At 46.7% G+C, this 20,118-nt stretch overlaps 1 protein-coding gene across 14 annotated transcripts in view; it reads left to right on the top strand.

Moving 5' to 3' along the window:
- Window positions 1-20,118, top strand: part of ralgps2 (Ral GEF with PH domain and SH3 binding motif 2) — a 911,087-nt gene that overhangs the window by 783,695 nt on the left and 107,274 nt on the right. For 2 of the 14 annotated variants that reach the window (XR_015077609.1, XR_015077608.1), the window contains exon 22: window positions 685-756. The exons of the other annotated variants lie outside the window; for them this stretch is intronic. The gene's annotated coding sequence lies outside the window, so the exon portion shown is untranslated. The remainder of the gene's footprint in view (window positions 1-684; window positions 757-20,118) is intronic. 14 annotated transcript variants of the gene reach the window in all.

The following is a 20,118-nucleotide window of genomic DNA, read 5'->3' as shown; positions in this document are numbered from 1 at the left end:
TTCTCCTCTGTGTGTTACCTTCTAAGTCAATAAAAGCCTTGTTTTGTTTCGCTAACGTCGAGTCTCGGATTTATTGAGGCACATCACACCTTCCCAATATTCTGCGGTGGTGGTGTCTCGAACAACAGGAAGTGCTGAAAATGCACAGCAGGCTGCTGAGGATCTGAACACTTATTGTTTCAGCTGTGACCCTTCCTCACAACTGATTGTTTTTATTTCAGAATTCTCAATTTTCTTTCTACCTCAAGTATAATACTGTAAAATGCAGCAATGAAGATTTTTATCATTGAGAAAAATTTATCTGCTTTTTGTAGCAAGATCCTAAACATAATTCTTTTATACACATGTTTACAATTTGACTGCAAAGAAGTAATCCCATTTGTTTAGAATCATAGAATAATTAGAGCACAGAAGGAAGCCATTCAGCCCGTCGAGCCCATGCCGGCTCTCTGCAAGAGCATTTCAGCTAGTCCCACCCACCCCCCCCCCCCGCCCTTTCCCCGTAGTCCTGCAAATTTCTTACCTTCAGATACTTAACCAACTCCCTTTTGAAAGCCGTGATTGAGTCTGCCTCCACCACCCTTTCAGGCAGTGCATTCCAGATCCTAACCACTCGCTGTGTAAAAAGGTTTTTTCTTGCGTTGCCTTTGGTTCTTTTGCCAATCACTTTCTTTTCTCTTTCAGTTGATGATTTAATCCTTTGGATGCACACCACTCCTGCTGTAATTATGGACACGAGGATAAAAAGATGTGATGGTAGGATCACTAATTAGCTTTATGTTTTGAAAGTCTTCGGCCTAGAAATTGGGTATAGCCCTGCTTGAGGCGTTAGAACTGGCGATGCGCCAAGTTTATAGCCAGACGAGAGCTATCCGCGCCTGGCGCGATATTGGGTTGCATCGCCCCCAAAGGGGATTGAGACGCTAAATCAGCCGTTGCACAGTGCTCTTAAGGCGCAAAAGGTCAGGCGCTACTCAATTTCGACGCGGACGGGCACAGCGCAGGTGAACTCAATTACGGCAAAGCACGAGACCTGCAGGCGCCGGCCGGCTCTTAAAGGGGTGGGTCAGTCAGACTGAGCTTCAACACCCAACGCCCTGTAGGCCTCAGATTCGGCGCTCGCCCTTGTCTGGCGGTACAAAGTTGATCATTATGGAGAAGATTAGGCAGAGAGCAGAGCGCTTCAGCACTGAGGCTCTGGACCAATTGGTGGCTGCAGTTGAATACCGTCGACAGGTGCTGTACCCGGATAATGGCAAAAGGCCAAATCAGAAGGCTTACCGACGATCTTGGAGGGAGGTTGCTGTGAGGGTCAACTCCAGCAGCATGGCGACCAGGACCCCTGTTCAGTGCAGGAAGAAATTCAACGACCTCACACGGATCGTTAGGGTGAGTGATGGTTTACTCCATCTGCAGCTGACTTCGGGCACCCTGCTGCAATGATGCGCCACTGGCCATCTGTTAGTATGCACCCATGGCCCTTTCTGGGCAGACACATGGACAGATGTCTCAAGGCCTCATGTAATGGCTCTTGCACCATGGGGGGCATGCGATGATGTCTCAAGGCCTCATGTAACAGAACCTCCCCTTCTTTCCCCTGCAGTCCAAGATGGCGCAGATTAGAAAAGAACAGCGTCGAACCGGTGGCGGACCTGCACAAGTGGTCACTCTCATGGATCTGGAGGAGAGAGTGCACCAGATACTTGGAGGACGTCTGTCTGGTCCAGTGACCACTGCATCTGCCGACCCCATTACCGACAGCGAGGGTAAGACACTCGCCTTTTCCACCTGTTGCCTTCCACTTGGTCTCCCCACCAGCATGCATCCTCAGTGTGCAGCCATGTCAGAGCCATGCCGCAATCTGGCATGCCTTTCAGCAAACCTGTCCTTTTGCTAAAGCCACTCTTCCACCTCCCACTTTCAGATGAAGCAGCACCAACTCGGGCTCAACGCGCTGAAGCTGAGACATCTGCAGACTGGGGATAGTAGTCCCCTGGAGGGGAGGGGGGGCGCTCTGAGGATGAACCAGTTGCCGGACCAAGCGGCATGGAGCAACGCAGGGGGGATAGGCAAGTTCGGCCACCGTCTCCCCACAGGGCAAGGCAGGTCGTCATGACTGCTGCACAGAGTGCAGATGAGGTCCGTCGCCTGGCAGAGATGAGCAAACAGGCCCGGGTCAGACACACGGAGCTGATGGCTGCAGTGGAGAAGATGCCTGAGTCAATAGATTCATTGGCTAGGAGTATGTTGGACTTCGGGGCAACAATGGAGAGGACTCTGCAGGGCTTTGGCGCAACAATGGAGAGGTCTCTCCAGGTGTTCGGGGAAACAATGGATAGGTCTATCCAGGGCTTCGGGGCCACAATGGGCAGGACTATCCAGGGCTTCAGCCCAACAATGGAGAGGACTGTCCACGGCTTTGAGTCGGCAATGGAAAGGACTGTTCAGGGCTTCGGACAATCCCTGGAAAGGTCTGTGCAGGGCTTGTCCGAGGCAGTGGAGCGGTTGGCTCCTGCCTTGTCCGAAGCCATGGGAAGAACTGTCCAGGCCTTCTCTGAAGCACTGGCACCTGGCACACAGGTCCTCAACTGTTGCCACGCATTCACTTGCTGGGCTCCTCCACAGCCAGATTGACGCAACGCGATGTCTCACTGCAGCCACCCTCTCTGCATCAGATAAGATCACCCCGGGCCCTTCCACTCCCGTACAAGGCCAGGAATCCGTGGAGCCTGCGATTGTGGCGGATGAGCCGAGCCGCTCCCCTCAGATAGCCAGTGTGTCGTCCGACCATGGTGCAGGTGTCCTCTCTCATCAGGAGACCATTGCACATGCCAGCGCTGGGACGCCTGCATTGCAGCTGCCACCACCTGCAGCCCACACTGCTTCCAGCCATGCTCAAAGCAAGCATCCCGCGTCCGCACCCTCCAAGCCCAGAGGTCGGCCAGGCCGTACCTCAGGGGCTTCCGCGCTTCCAGACAGTCGGCAAGCGTCCCCCAGCCTTGAGGCCGCCACTGCGGTGCAATTACGTAGGAGCAGCAGGGAGGGAAGGGGCCGGGCGCGAACGAGAAGTCGTTCTCCCTCAAGGGGCCAGTTATAGAGGGAGGTGCTGAGACGTTTGTTTGTCCAAATTCAAGGACACCCTCACCTGCTGTTATAGGTGCAGATTTTTGTTGAGTTTTGCTGCTTTGCCGAACAGGTCACATTTATTTTGGAAGTTATGGTTTCTGCTCACTTTACGTTGTTTAGCTGTAATGAAAGACTTTTGTGTCAGTAAACAGAAGTTTAAATGTTGCTTGGTGCATGTGACTACTTTCAGTGATGCTGGCATGCAGAGGCCCTCAAACATCCAAAGTGCACATGAGGTAAGACTCTCATCATTCCACCACAGGGGTGTCGAGACGAGTCCAGAGGAGCCTCTGACGAATGGATCTTCCACTTTCAGCAGCCCTTCCATCTTCCTCCTCCTCCTCCTCCTCCTCCGCCTGCTCTTCCTCCTCCTCCTCCTCCTCCTCCTCCTCCTCATACTCCTCCTCCTCCGCCTGCTTGTGCAGGGTCCGAGGGAAGGTAATGAATTGACGCGTTCGCCTATAAAGGGCATCTGTCACTTGCCGGATGCAACAGCGGACTGCAGCCTGAGCGACAGTCGCATTGTCCCCAATGGCTGACTGAAAGGATCCGTTGGCATAAAAATGGAGGCCTTCAGTCAGTTTAGCCATCACGGACAGAGAGGTTCTGCAGCGTTCACGCGGCTGCAGATCCTGACCAAGCAGGTGGCACAGATCAGTAACAATGTCCCTCCAGATTCGGAGCCTTCGCAAACACTGCTCCTCCGACATGTCAAGGCTTGTCACCTGCTGCCTAAAGACCCTCGCAGCCTCCCGTCGGATTGGCCGACCTCCATTGCCCCTCCTCCTTCTGGCCAATCCTGGCCCTCTCTCCCGCCGTCTCTCTGCCCCTTCACAGTGTTGGGCGATGAGGCCGTCGCCCTCCAAACAAGCTCCCATTCCGATGCCAGTTGGTCAAAAGGCTTTTAGGTGTAGTGCTGCAAGTGCTTTGGACAGGGTTGAAGGACCCAAGTACTGTAAAGCTCAAATTCCCAGAACTCCGCTCCACATTAGCTCGCCAACTCTCTCTAGCAGCGATCGCAATGAGCAGGCCAAGTGGCAGAAGATTCTGCACTAGAGCTGTCCCCTTTAAATAGCGCCGCCCTACTCCGAGAAGGGCCTGTTAGCCCTCCCTCGAACTGTCACTAATAGCGCTGGGCGCTAAGGCTCCGGGCGCCACCCAATATGCGCTCAGGCGCTCCTAAAAGGCGTTGCACACTGAGATTACGTCATGAGCTGTTTGCGCTCGCGGGCGCGCGCAAACACTTAGCGTAGGCACTAAATGTATAGTCAATTTCTGAGTCGGCGCTATCCTCATAGCGTTCGCCCCAACATAGGGCTTCGCCCCAATTCTAGGTCTCTTTAGGCGCTCAGCGCCGGCGCTACCAACCCAATTTCTAGGCCTTCCTCTTTTATTGTGGATAGTAGTTGTGTGGTGTTAAGGTGTTGTGAATGTCACTTTGTTTGCTGTTAGCTAGCGTGTTGCTATGCCCTTGGCGATAACGGATTTTTAGTGGCACTGGATTTTTGTCTGCGGGATGGTTTGTTAGTATTGTTTGTGCAGTGATGGTTGCATTTTGTATCCTATTTCTAAGGTGTGATCTGATTGTATCGATTACCACCAGTTGCGACTTGTTACCTTACTTTTTCTTTTGGCAGGGGGGGGTCTTCCTGTTCATGGGCAAATGGAAAGATGCCTCACTTCACTGCTCAGGGAGTGAAGTGTTGAGCCAGGATGAGATATCTCTTTTTCAGGGTGGCAGGGCATAAAACAGACCGGAAGACCTCGTCTGGCCTCTGTCATGCATCCCTGTCACAGCTGCCAACACAGAGCAACATTGATGGTTCCTCAGCAAGATAACCAGTGTAGGATAAATTCATCATTATCTGAGTAATATTCTGACACAAAGACAAACCTCTGCTGATTTGTTGCTGGATTATGGAGATATCCAGCTTTTATAATGTTGCATTATCTTTCATCGCTCATTGGTTTTACACAGTGCATTCTGGGTAGGATGATATCATTGTGGCTGGCATGTGAACGACAGATAACACTTTTCAACTCCACAGTACTTTTATAGAGTTGCTGGAACTCCCACGGCATTGTACATGGTAAGTTAGAGGATATCATGTCTCTTACCTACCTCTGTTGTGATTTTTTGGGGGTCTCTCTGTATATCTCGTGTCCTTTCTTTGTTTCTCCTTGTCTTCTCCTTTTTGCCAGCTATATGTTTCTGTTCTTTGTGGTTATTTTTCTGTATTTCTGTGATTGCATCTTTTTTGGGGTAATGTGAAACCCCCTGCCCCCCCCCCCCACCCCACCCCCTCAAATGTTGTCTATCCTACTGTGCTCCGCAGCTTGTTATGTTGTCGTCTATCCCTGTCAGAATCCCCGGAGCCTGATAGGAAAATAGATGGGTGGAAAAACAAATAAGGCTGGCGCTGGTAGCAGGATGGAAACAACGTTTTTAATGAGTTCGGGACAGGCTGATGCTTGGGAGCCTGCAGGGAAGGAAAGGTTTTACAAGAGTGAGGGCCCAGGGCAGGGAATCGACAGGATAGGGAGAGCAGCCATTTGAAAAATTTTAAAGAATTAAGGGCTTGGGGCTCAGACAGAAGCCGAAGGAAAATCTGTAAATGTCAAGGCTGGGAACCTGCAGAGCTGCCCAGTGGTAGGGAGAACGCTTAAAGAGTAAGGAAGCAAGCAGGAAAAGCAAAAATCTAAATGGCTCAGGGCTACGTCCAGGAAGGTGCTGGGAGGGTGGGAAAAGCGGGGGAAGGCAAGGGATGGATGCTGAACAACAATATTATGGAGGTGATGGCCTAGACTGGGGCAACAATGGGGACTGGGAGATGGATGGAACACGCACTAAAGCACCGCCTATTGTTTTGACGCCTGCACTGTAAGGTAAGTAACGGTAAATGGAATGATATTGGATGTGAAATATAAGCGTTAGCCCAGGTGTTACAGGAAGTAAGTATTACAAAACACAAAGTCTCAAGAATATCGTAAATGGATAGATATTTTTAGTCGACTAGAATTCTCTGCAGTACATAGCCGACTACCAAGCTACCATCATGCATTGCTTGAAGTGAAATCTCACCCCCCCCCCACCCCCCAACATCCAAGCAGGGTGCAAAATGCAGTGGTGGATTCCTCCAAAATGCAGCAATATTAAGAGTTCCTGATGTGAATGGCTTTTTTGTTGATGAAATTTCAAATACAAGCACCCAGAGTTCCATTCCCTTTTCCTTTTTGGGGTGACCCTCCTTTTCTAGGTTACTTTCTGTCCTTTCCCTAGTTGGTTGTCCCTGAAATGCTTTTCATCCTTGTATGAGTTAGCTGAGGTGGTTGCTTTCAAAGCAGGTACAGTACTTGGATTTCTGACCCAAAGGAAGATTCTCCCTTTTAGTTTTGCCTCACTGACTGTGGGTAAGCACCTGCTCTCCATTTGGTCCCTCCCCTAAGTGATACGCCTGAGATCAGGCACTCGGGAGCACTGGAGTTAACCGCCTACTTGTCACTGAGTGATCTGAAGACCCAATGCAATTTGTAAAGCAAGCACCTCCAGACATGGATATGAGCAAATAATTTTATTTTTCATTAAAATTATGTACTTGAACCAGGGAGCAGGCAGCACCTTTCTCCAATATGAAGCACTATGCAAAGTGGCATCATATGTTGAAACCCAAAGGATCAGGAGTGCAAGGATGCAGGTTCAATTCCCCACTTCTGCCCAGTTACTGAACCGAGCTGAGCGGAGTGGGGAAGCACCAAGCAGAGGTTCCAAGATCTTCCTAGGAGAAGGAAAAATCGGGTCCTCGCAGCAGCAGACACATCTACCCAGACTGGGTGAATGGTTTCAATCTCAGCTTCAGCTATTGCTCGGATTTCCTTCTCTCCTTTGTATGATGTTTGCCAATACTCTCTTGGGCCATTGTCACACAGCAGCGACACGCTCCAACCTTTTTTTCTGCAAGAGGAAGACTGGCAGCAATACTGAACCAATGGCTTAAAATCACCTCCCTTCCTGCAATGAAGGTGGGAATGTCAATCCAATCTAATCCTATTCACTGATTACTTTCATGGATGAAATGGCCTGTGAAAATGACTGTCACCCAGACTGCCCTGCCCTGCAGGCAGAAAGAGAAGAAAAATGCATTGGCTAGCCTTACAATGAGTACAATGAGTTACTTTGGCAATGTTGATTGTTTGGCTGGCAGGTCCATTCTAGCATCGCTCCGTAGGGTGAGTCACCAATCTCAGCCGTGCCATTCTAAGGAGAATCCAAGCGGAAACCAGATGTTTCCCTGCGTAAAGTGGGGGGAGGGGGAAATGAAGTAAGAGTCACCCCCACCCAGGCCTGAATTCCTCATGGGTAGTTTCAGACCAGCATTGGTGGAGGCTGAGGACCAGGTTTCCTGTCTGCCTGGGGAAATTCACAGCATAGGGAAACCCAGGAAAAGGGTTCAAAAATCAGGAGTTTCACCATCAAAAAGAAAAAGGGTAAGCATCCGGGAACCCAGAAACAACGTATATAGTGATTAGTATTGAGGCGAGTTTGTGCATATCTGTAGGCTGCTCCACCCACGGCTACTTCATTGTGGTGTTTTAGATGGATTTCTTTTTAATTTCTATGTTAATTTTGAGAAGTTACTGAAGACCGAGTGAACCAATACAAATTGGTATTGGTACGATTTGGGCAGAAACGTGGCAAATGCACTATAATGTGGATAAATGTGAGGTTATCCACTTTGGTGGCAAAAACTGGAAGGCAGATTATTATTTGAATGGCAATAGATTGGGAGAGGGGAAGTGCAAAGAGACCTGGGTGTTCTTGTGCACCAGTCGCTGAAGGTAAGCATGCAGGTGCAGCAGGCGGTTAAGAAGGCAAATGGTATGTTGGCCTTCGTAGCAAGAGGGTTCGAGTACAAGAACAAGGATGTCTTGCTACAGTTGTACAGGGCCTTGGTGAGACCGCACCTTGAATATTGTGTGCAGTTTTGGTCGCCTTATCTGAGGAAGGATGTTCTTGCCATGGAAGGAGTGCAGCGAAGATTCACCAGGCTGATACCTGGGATGGCAGAAATGACGTATGAGGAGAGATTGTGTCAATTGGGCTTATACTCACTGGAGTTTAGAAGATTGAGAGGGGATCTCATCGAAACCTATAAAATTCTGTCAGGCCTGGACAGACTAGATGCAGGAAGGATGATTCTGATGGCCGGGGAGTCCAGAACCAGGGGTCATAGTTTAAGGATAAGGGGTAAGCCATTTAGGACTGAAATGAGGAGGAATTTCTTCACCCAGAGAGTGGTGAACCTGTGGAATTCTCTGCCACAGAGGGCGGTGGAGGCCAGTTCATTAAATATATTCAAGAAAGAGTTGGATATATTTCTTAAGGCTAAAGGGATCAAGGGATATGGGGAGAAGGCAGGGACAGGGTACTGAATTTGGATGATCAGCCATGATCTCATTGAATGGCGGAGCAGGCTCGAAGGGCCGAATGGCCTACTCCTGCTCCTATCTTCTATGTTTCTAAAATCATGTTGTGCATCCCCCACATACTGATTTTGTGACAGACAGGATGAAAGATGAAGGCAGTTTGTGTCAGCCACGGCTCAGTATTAGCAATCTCGCCTCTGAGTCAGAAGCTCGTGGGTTCAAGTCCCACTCCAGAGACTTGAGCACAAAATCCAGGCTGACACTCCAGTGCAGTACCGAGGGAGTGCTGCATTGTCGGAGGTGCCGTCCTTTTGGATGAAACGTTAAACCGAGGTGCCGTCAGTCCTCTCAGGTGAACGTAAAATATCCAACAGCATTGTTTTTGGAAAAAGAGCATGGGAGCCCTGCCCAATATTTCTATCTCAACCAACATCACTAAAAACAGATTATCTGGTCATTTATCTCATTGATGTTTGTGGTATCTTGCTGTGCCCAAGTTGACTGCCACATTTCCTACATTACAACAATGAGTCCAATTCAAAAAAAGTACTTCATTGGCAGTAAAGTGCTTTGGGATATCCTGAGATCTTGAAAGGCACAATATAAATGTAAGTCTCTCTTTATTCTGTTGGGACCTCATGAAAAGTCTACTTGAAGTTCCTTTTATTTGGAATTGAATCAATCATAAGCTGCATTCTTCAGGCTCATTTTATCCCCAAACGAAAGCTGTGCCAGACCGTACTGAAGAACACAGTGGCAGATCAAGCTCTGTATCTATCTCCTGCCCCTGTCCCCACACGTAAAATTTCTTTGGTAAAATCCATGTTAAATGTTGGAGGAGAGGGGGGAAAAGCCAATGATTCAAAAGGGTATTTAAATATCCCTCCAAAATTATTGTAGAACATTTTAGAAAGGCAATATGCAACAGAATCTTTCTCATTTTCACTGAAACAAAATATTCTGCTTTTGCTACTTCTTCAACCCTGCTCACCTGGCCAAGTCTGTGTCGCAATAAATTGGGTATTAATGACCATTTGGCACAAAGTCGACAATGTGAATCTTGCCAAACAGCACACTCTGAACTAGTGCTGTTATGAAAAATAACACCAATGGATGGGGCAATTATTATTGATGACAAGAAGACAGAGCCACTACATTTTAAACCCAGCTGGAATGCAGGCTGAGTTTGTTGCCAAGTAATCCATTTTTTTTTTCCTGAAGAGAGATCAATGTCACAGTGAAGCCACCGCACAATAGGCCCTGGTATCCTTCAGATCCGGTGCTGAACTCCTTCACTTCTGTGAGCAGCTTTTACATTGCAAACTGTAGAATAAATGGGGGACAAGTTGATTTCACTGGTCAGTTCAGAGTAAAGCTGGGATGTTAGGCCTCAGAGCCTGACCAATATGAACGAGGGACTAATCCCATCCTTGCAGGTTACCAGGAAAATCTAAACTTTCACCTGATACTGAAAAAAAAATGTCTCAATCTTTCGCTCCCATTTTTTCATTGCTCTCCCTGCCCCCTTTTCAGCTTGTGTGCGCCAAAACCCATTGCCAACCAAAATAGGACAAGTTACCCCCTTCCAGGAACTTGCCAGTCTGACTCTATATAACTGGAGATAGGTGGGAGCTGAGTGAGTTAGCTCTTATATTTCCCCCTTCTTCCTGTATAAGGAAATACTTAGCATGGCACCTCACTGGATGAGTTTCAGAACTAATTGGGGAGAGGAGGATAATAATAGACATGAGCCTGGTCTTATTGATAATTAATCTGAATTATCCATTATAGCTTCCTATTTCTGGCACTTCATTGCCATGGAGTGAGGACAGGTGCAGCTTTCAGTCCCCTCGGCTCAGTCACTGATCAGGAGCATTCAGTGGGAAGGCATTGAGTGGAAACTACGGTGTCTGACTGAGGAGGCAGTCACACCTGGGTCGTCCTTGGTGTATTGAGCTGTAGGAAGGATTGAGGTAACCTGGGGAACAGCTCGTGTGTCTGCATTCTCAGCTGCAGGGGTCAGGCCAAAAAGATAAAGGGATTAAAAAACAGGAAATATAAAAGGGGAAAACTTACCCCCAAAGTATAGGTTTAAAAAGAGTCTTGTTTTATGCATTGCTTCAGACGATCATTCTCTGCTCATTGAATCTTAGAAATGTTAGTACAATAAGGAGGCAGTTGAACCCATAATGTCTGTCCCAATGCGAGCTCCCCCACTGAACCCATGTCCTCTAATCTCTTTCCTCTTTCCCCTGATCCTATTGTTGAAGGAACAGTCATCTATGTATACAAGGACAATACGAGGGATGAGGGAGAGATTGGAGAAGCTGGGACTTGTTCCCCTTAGAGCAGAGAAGATGAAGAGGAAACGTAATAGAGGTATTCAAAATTGTGAGGGGTTTTGATAGAGCAGGTAGGGAGAAACTCTTTCCTCTGGCAAGTGGGTCAGTAAGCAGAGGTCACAGATTTAAAATAATTGGCAAAAGTACTAGAGGAGAAATGTTTTCACACAGATGGTTGTTAAGATCTGGAATACACTACCTAAAAGAGTGGTGGAAGCAGATTCCATAGGAACTTTCAAAAGGCAATTGGACATGCGCTTGAAGAGAACTAATTTGCTGGGCTATGGGGAAAAAGCTGGGGTGTGGGACTAAATTAGACAGCTCTTTCAAAGAGCCGGCACTGGCACAACGGGCTGAATGGCCTCCTTCTGAGCTGTAAGATTCTATGATTCTGTATGTTGAACCACCAACTTTCTGCTTAATGGTGGAATGTGTTGACTGATATTTTTGTGCAAATTGAGACTACCCAAGCTCATTTCACACAAAACCCTTGGGTGTCAGAAGCCCAAGGAGATCTTGAATCAGCTTCAGCTGCACTTGAACCAGGGTCCCAGAGATAAAATGCCACTGTTTAACCCACGGAGCCACCCATTTCCTACTGTGAGGAAAGCACTTTCTCAGCACTTCCTTCAAGCCACCTAGCTGGGAATCTGTAGGGATTCGTGGAAGCAAACTAATGTCCACTATTCCGTGACACAGACTGCCTAATCATAACCATGTTTTCAAAATAATAAAACTATTTGTTCCAATCCATCATCTTTACAATGACTTCACCTTGGACAATTTGGAAAGTCAATTGCTTTAACTCTAATTTAACATTTCTATTTCTAATTCAACCTCCTCACCGATTTCAATTGTGGAATCTTGTGATCCTTTACAATGCAGTCAGCTGATGAAAATGGGGAATCAAATTTTGAGGCAAAAAGACTCCCGAGAAGTAAAAATATGACATTTGCTCCAAGCTCTCAAAACTATAGGCCACTGTCCATACTGCTAACTGTGGTTAAGGAAATAAAAAAACCTGCTTTATTTTGCATCTTTCAGATCCCCAGGACATCCCAAAATGCTCTGCAGCCAACAAATTACTTTTGAAGTGTAGTCACTGTTGTTATGTAATCAGGCAATTTTTCCATAGTAGGTGCCACAAAAAACAAACCATATAAATGGCCAGTTAATCTGTTTTGAGTGGTGTTGGTTGAGGGAGGAATGTTGGCCAGGGCACCCTGACATCGCTCCTGCTTTTCTTTGCGGTTTGCCTTGGGATCTTTTCTGTCCAACTGAATCATCAGATGGGGGCCTCATTTTAATGGTATCTCTGACAATGCAACATTCACTCAGTGCATCACTGAAATGTCAGCCTAGATTATGTGCTCAAGGCTCTGGAATACACTTGAACCCGCAACCTGCTGACTCATAGGCACATGGAAGCTGCAATGCCCGAGAAGCTGCTATCTTAATGCCAGTTGGATGACATAAAGGTCTCTCTCCCAGTCTTATTTCTTTCCAAGTCTGGTGACTAATGCACCAGAATAGGTCCATGTGTCCTCTCCACAGCGCTCCTAGCAGTAATGGCAGGGATGACGTCATCTGTGTACTGTAGGTGGGAACTCCGATGAGAGCAGGAATGCCCATTCACAATAAACAGAAGCTGTGATACTTGGCAAGATTTTTTTTATGGTGCTGGGGGTGGCACTTAGAGCCCAGAGTGAATTGTTCTGGTGCAAAGGTCACCAGACGGGTTGGGGAACTGGATAGCCGGGAACGGGTGACAATAAAGGAGATGGGGAAATGGATGGCAATAGGTGGAAAGAGATGGTCTTCAAGGCAATGGGGCAGAAAGTGGGAGAGGTGCTTCAGGAGAATGGGAGAGAAGCTGGGAGCAGTGCTTTGGGGTGAGGGAAGAGGAATAATGCCATTATTTAACCTTCTTTATTAATGACCTGCATATTGATGTTTATTGTGCTGTAACTCCCCAACTAAAAAAAATCAAGCTGTGAAAGAAAGCAGGCAGCTACAAAAGGACCTGGACAAAGACTGCGGTTAAAAAAAAAAATGAGGTCAGTACCATGACTTTCTCGTAGAAAGGTGCCAAGTTCTCTTCACCGGACATCCAGATCCTCACAATTTAGTCTAAAGTCATCGGATTGAATAAAGTTGGCCCACTTCCTTCCAGAGTTCATCCGGCATCACAAAGATAGGTTGCAATAGGCTGCAAGATCATGGCCAGAAAAACATCTCGAGCCTTGCTGTTGTTTAAATCAATCCACTGTGTTTGTGCTGGGAAAGCAAGAGCAGCTGGTGCACAATGCCTTGTAAAATATCCAAACATGTCGGTCTGAAATATCAGCAGCGAAGCTTTAAATGTGGCTTCTCCCAGCTGTTGAGCGTTTTCCTAGACTTCGTTATTGCCTGGAATTCTGTCCTTGGAGTGCAGGATTTAAATTTCAGTATTAACCGTCATGTGCCAAAAGAGGGAGAATGGAATGGCCCACAGGAAGACTCTGGGTATTTCCTTTGATGGGCCAGAACAAATTAGCGGAACTTTTTTGAGGCCTCCATAGCCACCGAGGTCAATTTTGTGAGACAGCTGATTCCGGGGGTTCGGTGCCTTCCATTTTCCATCACTAACGTCCCTTGCCTCGATCAGCGCACATTTCAGCTAGAGGAGGATTTTAAAAGCAAACCACATGAGGTTTGAGGCAAGGTTGAAATTATAAAATTGATGCCGTTTTTTTTAAAAGCCGCACAAGGAGAAAAGGATAAGCTGCAGAAATAGGGAAAATGTAAGATATTTTCAAAAACAAAAGTTCATTTGAAATAAAACTGAAACGCATCAGATTACGATTACATCGGTAAAGGAAACATATGAGCTGGGGAGAGGAGGAGAAAGGGAATGTAAAGAATGAGGGTAAGTAGTGAGGGCCACAGGGGAGAGAAATTATAATTTCAGTCGATTTTACTGTCTAGCTCCATCACATTTTCCCTTACATCATTTTAGCACAGTGTTTTTCATGCATCTTTACCTAGTTTTTCCTCTTGCATTGGCAGCCCTGCTGTACTTTGGTGGGAAAGTGCCAAATGATGTACCAGGAGAAAGAAAAAATTGGAGGAAAAGTACTTCTGGGCCACTGTTACCAAAATCTTATTGGCTTGTCAGAGACCTTTCTAGCCAAGGATTGTAAATATTGAGGGCAGAATCTAAAATGGTGGGGGGGAAAGATTGAGTATAAATATGTTTTAAAAAAAAACTTTCACCTACCTCGTATTGAAACACCAGTGCCACTCTGGGTTCACGTGGGTTTGTGCCCATCATCCTACATATCGTCGAGTTCCAGATTTTAACTATTTCAGAAACAATGAGTACCCGCCAGCTTTTTCCCTATAGGAATGGAGAGTAAAACAGCCAAAATCACCACTGGGCACTGTCACACAATCCTGAGTTGCCAGATGAGAACGGCATTGGTATAGAGGCCAAGTTGTAGGTTATCCGTCTGCCTGTCTTCTTGGCCGCAGTGTGTGACTTAAAAAAAAAATATATATATATATATTTGTTCTTGGGATGTGGGTGACATTGGCAAGGCTGCATTTGTTGCCCATCCCCATTTGCCCTGATAAATTGAGTGGCTTGATAGGCCACTTCAGAGGTCATTGAGGTAACTCGGTTGTGTAGGTAAGGGTGGAAGGTTCCCTTCCTTCAATGATACGAGCGAACGAGTTGTTTTTTTTGGCGACATTCCAGCAACTTTCATGATCATTCTTTTGTTGCCAGCCCACAAATGACCAGGTTAATTAAATTCAATTTCTCAACTTGTGGTGGAGGGATTTAAACTCTCAACCTCTGGGTTGCTCGTCCTGGATGCTAACTGCTACAACTACTGTACTGGATCCAATTTAAAAAAAAATTATTGGATAGTTACAGGTCAAAATCATTGTAGTTCTTTTTTTTCCCCACCAACGTATCAACTGGGGCCATCAGAAACATCTGCCAACAGGTAGGGAAATCTTAAAATGAGTCCGCAAAACAAAGTTTTACCGTTGCCCGCCCTGTTTTGCTGACGATACCAGCTTAGCAATTCAACCTGTGGTATTTTCTTACGCTTTTGAAATATGTACCATGATGGGGTTTTTTTGTTAGTAACGATTCATATTTTAAAATATATAACTCCAAGAGTCACTTGTTTAAATGACAACACTGGCTGGTATATGTCCATCTTGTCGATGTTGAATTTCATGGCATCTTGACCGCTTTGTTGGCCAGGTCAGGGGGGAATTGTCCCCTGCGACCTGAACTTATGAGCAAGTGGTCCGTCCTGGTTTCCCTTCCCCGCCACTGGATGAGAATTATGTTTTTTTGTTAAAATTTCAAAGCAGGTTTCAGGATCTTCTTTTCCTCAAATAACAAAAAAACAAAGAGGTATGGTACATTTTTGTGAATGAGGCTAAAGGTAAATTAGATGAGAAATGCCTCTTCCCTTCTGGGCACCCACATTCTAAATTAACTCCAGATAGGAAAACACCAGTTAAGTGAAGCACACACACACACACACACACACACAGGTACATTTACAGATGTGTGTTTTAAATAATAATCTGAATTTTTCTCTCATTTTATATTCTGGACAGAACAGATGCCGCCTTAATTTTTTTTATTTCATGCACAGGCGACGGTCTGCCAGCCCTGTTGAGAATTCCATTGGGTTTCCTGGGAATACTGCTGATTAGAACATCTGTGCTAAATTATTCTGCTTTCTAACCACACTTGTTTTTTCATGCTGAAAAGTTTCTTCAGACTACAGAGGTGTCATTAAGCCCTGTGGCACTCTCGACACAGAATCACACAGTTGCTTTATTTGATTGGGAAGTTTAGACTAGATGGTCAGCTTGGTCTTGCCTCCATGCAATGAAGCTCTGACAGGATGAATGGAAAGAGCCTGTTGAAGAAAGTAATGCCATTCATGCCAGCCCACAATCAAGCTCTTTGTCAGTCAGTGACCTTTCCCATCCGGTATCAGTGCTAATGAATGATGTTGAAAGTTGCATTGGAGAGTCTGGACATTCAGTCAAAACAACCTTACTGTTTTTATTTTTTTTAAATAGTCCATTTCATGACTAAAACCCTTATGTTGATGAGTACCTTTGGTGAACTGTGTTTTTCTTTTTCTCTATTTCTCCCTCATTCCAGGTTGGCCTCACGCACCAATGCTATCCTTTTTGGTCAGGAAGTTGGGATGGTACTGTTCCACCCCCTCCCCCCGCCACCAAACATAACAGCAACAGTCAATGATGCTCTTTGTTCAACTTGGCGAGAGTCATCTTTTCAGCCTAGTGGGAAGTGACCCACAGACAGTTTTCACTTCTTTCCCCAGACAAGTGGGCTGAGACTATCCAAATTTGCCCCATGGGAAAGTCCAAGAGAAAATGCCAGTCAAGGTTGGCATTCAAACCCATGTCTGGTACTCCGAGTCCAACACTCTTATCATTGTCGCACCCAAACTCCCCTGGTTGAATAAACCTATTATCGGTATTAAGTAAATATTGGGACCATTTAAAGCCAAGCCCTTTAGTGGACGAAGTTAGCGTAAAATAAATATTAAATCACACCTTTTAGACGATGAAATCTTTGGTTGAGAATGGTGCAGCTTAGTTAAATCTGCAGTTCTTCATAGTTGTTGCAGAATTTTCTTTTTTTTACTTTATCATACAGAGAGGAACTTATTTAAAATAAAAATCGGAATGCCATCCATTTTTTGTTGAGATATACAAGACTGGGATCAGTTTGCGGACCCAGCGATTCATGGACTTGCCGGCGACTGACACTCGTTCTTTCCTTTGTTCCTGGCCATGGCAGGGCAACGACTCTGGGGCAAAGAGGGCCCTAGCCAGCTGCCCAAACCATAAGGTACTGAAATTTGTGCCTGCTGTGAAACAGCTGATATTTTTATAATGGATAATACTTTTTTTCTAATGTCATTAATTTTGTGACTGGTTGAACACTTTTGTTTAACGAAATGAAAAAAACATAATTTTATGTTGATGTGACCCGATGATTTTTTCCCAGTTTGCTCACAAATTAATCTTTAATTCCTGGAGATTGAAGGATAAATCTGGAGGGTTGGCAACCCGAGTCTGACTCCCTACACTTTACCGTTGTTGTCCCCTTAAGATTGACGTAAGTCATGTTCCCAGCCTTCCTTCAAGCTTTTTATTCCGTGGATAGGGCTCTTACGACAAAATCATGAGCCTCAACTCCCACCTTATTTTGGGAGGAGGGCGTACATGGTAACAACTGACTCTTGCTTCAAGCGTACCTTGCTGGTGACGTACTGGACTTTACTGCACTGAAGGTAGTATTGTCAGTTGGTGTGAGCGCAGCCCATATTTGGTAAGCATCAAACAAAAATCAATGCACACAGGAAATACTGATGTGGCTGACAGTGTGATTGAACTGTAATAAACTTTCAATCCGAATCATCCTATGGGCAGTTATTTTATGCCAATGTTTATTATGTACTGGAATAAAAGGGACGGTGGCAGCATGGTTACAGAAATGGCTAAGTGACAGGAAACAGAGTAGTGGTGAATGGTTGGTTGTTTTCGGACTGGAGGAAGGTATACAGTGGTGTTCCCCAGGTGTCAGTACTAGGACCACTGCTTTTCTTGATGTATATTAATGACTTCGACTTGGGTGAGGAGGGCAAAATTTCAAAATTTACAGATGACAAAAAACTTGGAAGTATAGTGAACAGTTAGGAGGATAGTGATGGACTTCAAGAGGACATAGACAGGCTGGTGGAATGGGCAGACATGTGGCAGATGAAATTTAACGCAGAAAAGTGCAAAGTGATACATTTTGGTAGGAAGAACGAGGCGGAGCAATATAAACTAAAGGGTACAATCATAAAGAGGGTGCATGAACAGAGAGACTTGGGGGTATATGTGCACAAATCATTGAAGGTGGCAGGGCAGGTTGAGAAATCGGTTAAAAAAGCATACGGGATCCTGGGCTTCATAAATAGAGGCATAGAGTACAAAAGCAAGGAAGTTATGGTGAACCTTTATAAAACACTGGAGTATTGTGTCCAATTCTGGGCACTGCACTTTAGGAAGGATGTGAAGGCCTTAGAGAAAAGGTTTACAAGAATGGTTCCAAGGATGAGGGACTTCAGTTACGTGGATAGACTAGAAGAGCTGGGGTTGTTCTCAGTGGAGCAGAGAAGGTTGAGAGAAGATCTGATAGAGGTGTTCAAAATCATGATGGGTCTAGACAGAGTAGATAGAGAGAAACTGTTCCCATTGGCGGAAGGGTTGAGAACCAGAGGACACAGATTTAAGGTGATTGGCAGAAGAAACAAAGGCGAAATGAGGGGAAAACTTTTTTATGCAGCGAGTGGTTAGGATCTGGAATGCACTGCTCGAAAGGGTGGTGGAGGCAGACTCAATCCTGGCATTCAAAAGGGAATTGGATAAGTACCTGAAGGAAAAAAATTTGCAAGGCTACGGGGAAAGGGTGGTGGAGTGGGACTAGCTGAAGTGCTCTTGCAGAGAGCAGGCACGGGCTCGACGGGCCAAATGGCCTCCTACTGTGCTGTAACCATTCTATGTACTGCGGTGTACCAGAAGCACTAATGTTTATGAAGATTATTGTGATTTTGCATTTTGCTGATGCTGTTAAAGCTCGTTGCAAGAGACTGTCACACTTGACCAATCAGCTGATTGATTAGAGCAAAAGATCAATTTTTTCTCCCTTAGGCCTAGAAATTCGGTTGGTAGCGCCAGCGATTAGCACCTAAAGAGCCCGAGAATTGGGGCGTTACCCAATGTTCGAGCGGGTGCAGTGAATATTGCGCCACCTCCCATATTGAGTATTGTTTTAGCGCCGGCGCTAACTTTTTGCGCGCGCCCGCGGGCGCAGGCAGATCATGACGTCATTTCAGTGTGCAACGCCTTTTTGGCACCCCGGACCGGATATTGGGTGGCGCCCAGAACCTTTGCGCCTAGCGCTGTTAGTGACAGTTCAATGGAACGCTACCAGGCCCTTCTCATAGTCGGGGGGCGCTATTTAAAGGGGACAGCTCTAGTATAAAAGCTGCAGCCATTTGGCCTGTTCATTGTGATCGTTGCTGGAGAGAGTTGGTGAGCTACTGTGGCGCAGATTTTTTGGAATTTAGTCTTAGAATACTTGGGACCTTCAAACCTGTCCGGAGCAGCTGAAGCGCTACACCTAACAGCGTTTGGACCGACTGGCATCGGTATGGGAGCTGCTTTGGATGGCAACGTCCTCATGGCCGGACACTGTGAAGGGGCAGAGAGACGGCGGGAGAGAGGGCCGGGATTGGCCAGAAGGAGGAGGGGCAATGGAGGTCAGCCAATCCGAGGGTACGCTGTGAGGGTATTCAGGCAGCTGGTCTCATACCTTGCAATGTCGGAGGAGCAGTGTGTGCGAAGGCTCCGATTCGGGAAGGAGGTTGTAACTGAGCTGTGCCACCTGCTTGCTCAGGATCTGCAGCCGCGTCTACGGTGCAGGACCTCTCTCTCGGTGTCCGTTAAAGTGACTGTTGCCCTCAATTTCTATGCCACCAGATCCTTTCAGGCAGCTACTGGGGACATTGTGAATATCTCTCAGTTTGCAGTCCATTGTTGCATCCGGCAAGTTACAGCTGCCCTTTATAGACGAAGGCGTCAATTCATCAACTTCCCTCTGAGCCTGGAGAAGCAGGCGGAGCGCGCGCAGGGCTTCGCTGCTATTGCGGACTTCCCCATGGTGCAGGGGGCGATTGATTGCACACACGTGGCTTTGCAGGCGCCATTGCTCAATCCTGAGGACTTCCGCAACCGCAAGGGGTTCCACTCCCTCAATGTGCAGCTGGTCTGTGACCACCGCCAAATGATCATGGCAGTCAACGCCCAATTCCCAGGGAGCAGCCACGATGCCTTCCTCCTGTGGCAGACCTCAGTTTGTGACCTTTTTGAGGGGCCGGCTCGCCCACGAGGCTGGCTTCTTGGGGACAAGGGCTACCCTCTCTGCCCATGGCTCATGACACCACTCCGTTTGGCCGCCACCCCAGCAGAAGAGCTGTACAACAGCAGCCATCAGGCGACCAGGAACATTGTAGAGCACACTATTGGTGTGCTGAAACAGCGTTTCCGCTGTCTGGACCATTCAGGGGGAGCCCTGCAGTACTCGCCGGAGCAAGTGGGTCACATCGTCGTCGTCGTCTGCTGCATG

Source organism: Somniosus microcephalus, chromosome 3 (genome assembly GCF_052327205.1).
Source record: "Somniosus microcephalus isolate GS21.2 chromosome 3, FLI_Smic_1.0, whole genome shotgun sequence".
NCBI lineage: Eukaryota > Metazoa > Chordata > Chondrichthyes > Squaliformes > Somniosidae > Somniosus > Somniosus microcephalus.
Note: the sequence above shows the minus strand (reverse complement) of the source record. Positions and strands in the feature narration are given on the sequence as shown.